Source organism: Solanum lycopersicum, chromosome 10 (genome assembly GCF_036512215.1).
Source record: "Solanum lycopersicum chromosome 10, SLM_r2.1".
Classification (NCBI taxonomy): Eukaryota; Viridiplantae; Streptophyta; class Magnoliopsida; order Solanales; family Solanaceae; genus Solanum; species Solanum lycopersicum.
This window is the reverse complement of record NC_090809.1, coordinates 56,607,030-56,611,212: the sequence shown is the minus strand read 5'-3', so window position 1 is coordinate 56,611,212 and position 4,183 is coordinate 56,607,030. Positions and strand designations below refer to the sequence as shown.

At 30.3% G+C, this 4,183-nt stretch overlaps 1 pseudogene; it reads left to right on the top strand.

The window, feature by feature from the left end:
• The first annotated feature begins 795 nt into the window (after positions 1-795).
• Positions 796-2,232, top strand: LOC138338998 (zinc finger protein ZAT9-like; annotated as a pseudogene).
• The last annotated feature ends 1,951 nt before the right edge of the window (positions 2,233-4,183 follow it).

Below are 4,183 nucleotides of genomic sequence, written 5' to 3'. Positions count from 1 at the left end.
AGAATTTTAAATTTTAAATCAGTAGTTTTTTTAATTTTTTTAGTTTTATTCATGGTGATTAATTTGTAGTTGTCATTTATCCGACCTAATAGTATAATTTTCTTTTAAAATTATGCATAAGTTATCAAACAAGAATATATTGTGTTACCTAGTACATATTTTATCGAAAAATTATATTATTTATATAGAAAATTTTACGAAGTATAAAAATTAAGAAATATTATTCACACACACAGATATATATATATATATATATATATATATATATATATATATATATATAAAATCTAGAGATTTTTATTTCGCTACTTACTCTCGAGTTCGAGCCTTAAATATGAAAACGAATCTCGATAATGAATGATTAATCCTGTTTAATCTCTATAAAGAAACCTAGTTAGCGTAAATTTGAATTAGTCGAGCGTCTTATTACTGATACCGAGCACCTAGTAGGAAACCAAATAAAAAGGTTTTGTGTTAAAGGATATACTCTATATTCTTCTTTTTCATTTATACGTCTTACAAAGTACCTAACTTTCCGAGCTTGAATTTTGGGATGTTAATTTTCTATAAATGAAATTTACTTTTTCTTTCTGTATTACTCAAATATTTAATTTAATTTGTTTAATTTTTTTTAATTCTATAATCCTACTCACTTACCATATCATTTATGTCTCTTATACTCCCTTACTCTTTTACTAACCATTTTGTCTTCCCTTTTTCTTTTAGGGTTTCATTGCTTTTCTCTCCTTTTCTTGATTTTAGCTCTTGTTTTCTTGATTTCTCAACTCCAAAAAAATGGAAGCTGAAGATGATCAAGAAAATAATGGATCTTGTGAAAAAGGTTTATCTTCAAGTAATTTTAAGGTGAAGATAAACCTTAAGCTCAAGAAAGATAAAGATGAAAGTCGCGGAGATGAAGAAAAGAACATGTTGTTGATGAAGCAAAAGAAAGATCATACATGTTGTGAGTGTGGAAAAGAGTTTAGCTCAGGAAAAGCTTTAGGTGGACATATGAGTAGTGCACATGTTCAAGAAAATCAAAGATTAGAAGAACCTTTGAAGAAGAAAAAGTCTTTGATAAAAAGATCAAGAATTGATGATTATGTTGATGACGACGAAGAAGTTGTTCTCGAAGAAGAAGAAGAGATGGGAGATGTGGTTGTAAGTTGTGAAATTTGTCATAAGAATTTTTCATCTAAGAAATCTTTATTTGGACATATGAGATGTCATCCTGATAGAGAATGGAGAGGTATGAAACCCGCTAGTAAAAAAATATCGAAAAGTAAGGGTTTTGATGAAGCTAGTTTTGAGGATGTGAATGAGGGTTTTGAGGATCGTTTTGCTAGTCTTCGAGATGAAGAAGAAGAAGATGGAGGAGGAGGAGGAGGAGGAGGAGGAGGAGGAGTTCATTTAAATGTGGTTGAACTACCTCCTTTGAAGGATTGGGGTGCGAAGGATAGACGAGGTAGATCCCCTCAAAAGAGAAGTGTAAGTAGTACTATAATGGATGACGATAAGGAGCTACATGACGCGGTTCAACAGCTTATAAATTTAGTCAATGGAGACGTGAACAATAACAACAACAACAATAATAGGTCAGAGGTCATGATGAGTAGTAGCACTTCAGTTGGTAGTGCTCCTAAAGAAGTTGCTTTTCGCGATTTGAAGGATAAATCTAAGAAAAAGGGGGTTGTTGCTGATGATACTAAAGAAAAGAATCGCGAAGAAACCAAGAAGAGGAAGAGGGAGAAGGAGCTAGTCAAATTGGAACCGAGCCAGGATTTGGTCCCCAGCCTGGTTCTCAAGAAATCAGTGGAGGTCAAATACAAATGTAATGTGTGTGGAAAGATGTTTGCGACTTATCAAGCACTAGGTGGACACAGATCGAGTCATAACAAGTTCAAGATTAGTATTGAGAACACGATCGATGAAATTAAGGGTAGAAATCATGAAGAAAATAATAATAATACTCAAGATCATGGTCAATTGGGAAATCAAGAAATCAATAATTATGGCAACATTATTATTAATGATTGATATGGATCTAATAATAATAATGTTCATAAGTGCAAATTTTGTGACAAGATTTTTCCTACTGGACAAGCACTTGGAGGTCATCAAAGGAGCCATTTTACAAATAATCAAGAAGAATCATCAAGTCAAAATGCAAGTAAAGTTCTTGATTTTGATCTTAATGAATTGCCTCATTTAGATGATGATACATTATTATAATAGATAATAATAATAATAATAATAATCCAAAAGTATGATTAAATTAGGTTTTATATTTGGGAATTTTATTATATGGTTTTATTGGATCTTTTGATTAGGATGTTTACTTTTCCATAGGTAGTAGGAGTTTATTTCTCATTGATATATGTTATATGTAATATCCTTTAATCATAGTAGTTGATTTTGTTTTGATTTTCTTTCGTTTTTAAGTTCCTTATATACATGTTAAGTCTGTTAAAACTTATTTATTACAATGACTTTACTTATTTGGCTTTGTATATTTTTTTTTTTTAAAAAAACATGTTTTGAATTGGATAATTTAAGGTTGTTATATTGTTAAATTGGTTAGAAATTTTGTTGGATTGATAAAATATCGATTTGGATTTAATCTTTCATTCTACTATACTATTTTTTCTGTTCCAAAGTCTTGTCATATTTACATAATCACAATTTAATTATATGTTAAATGATTCACAAGTCTTACCACATTTACGTACACTTGATTGCAAGTTATGTAGGTCGTATGATTTTAGTACGATCCTTATTCTACCTATTTTTGTTATTATCTATCAGTTTTACGGCTTGACGATACTAATTGCTTGTCAGGGAGCGCTTTACCCCCCTAATGTGGGACATTTCGATGCGAATTCGGATTTAGTCGAATTCTAATGCAGGTACCGAACATCGAGTGAAAACAAAAAAAATCTTTTATCTATATATATTTTTAATTGTTCATATGTTTTTATTTTGGAATTTTATTATATGGTTCTATATTATATCTTTAGGATGTTTACTTTTCCTATAGTAGAAGTTTATTTCTTATTGATATAAGTTTCAAAGTTTATTACATGTAATTTCCTTAAATTAGTTGATTTTCTTCCCTTTTTTAGTTCCTTGTATTAAGTCTTTTAAATTTTGCATTGTTCACAAATTATATCGACTTCATTAAACTTTATAGGTCATATAAATTTGACACATTCTTCATTCAACCTATCTTGTTAAATTTCTCAAAAATCTTACACAATTTGCAAAACTTCCCCTCGTTCAAATTTATGTCACATGGCTTGTATTTTTAACATAATTTTTCATTCTACCTATCTTATTAAATTTCGATGTTATACCCATGATAGAATCTCCAAAAATATACTATTTTTAGCAAATCCGACACAAACTCTTGATATTTTTTGAAGAATCCGAACAACATAGTTGTTAAGAACAAAATAAGTGCATAACTGTAAAGACTGTCAACAAAAGCTACACTAAACAAGATATCAAAAGAGTCCTACATAAAAACAAATAGACCAAGTCATATTTTACTTGCAATTATTCAAAACAACTTGATGTTCGTCAAGAAAATTTATAAATAGGAGCATGATACTTCACACCGTAAACCCACTTAAAAGAGAATGTTGAAATTTTATTCCCTTTCAAGTAATAGAATTATTTGTTGTTTATCGGAAATATCTATAACCGGAGCGCTAGACTAATCCATAACTTGTAAATCAGATTGGATTGATTGACCAAAAGCTTAGACCTTCATTGACAGGAGCGGAAAAGGCTAGACCAAAATCTACCCTAGCTAAATCTATACTATCTAAATTTGTTCCAAGATTCTAGGACTAGCTAAATCTGTACTACCTAGGATCACGATGCATGCTGTATCAGTAGAAAATCTGCACTAGCAAAATCTATTCAAAGTGTGCCGAAACACCCCCTGTATAGAATAGCAAAAGAAAAGTATAATTCAGCAATCCTTCTGCTAGCCCAAGATTGTTAACTAAGATCAGAAGATTCAACTTAGGAAGAGGAAGATAGAAGGGAGAAAAAGTATTTTGGATAGAAGAACTTTGGTATAGAAGAAGACTATTGATTTGGGTTGATTACAAATTTACAAGACAACCCATATTTATACTTGTTCATGGATGGTTCTAGAAATTCTTCTAGATACTTC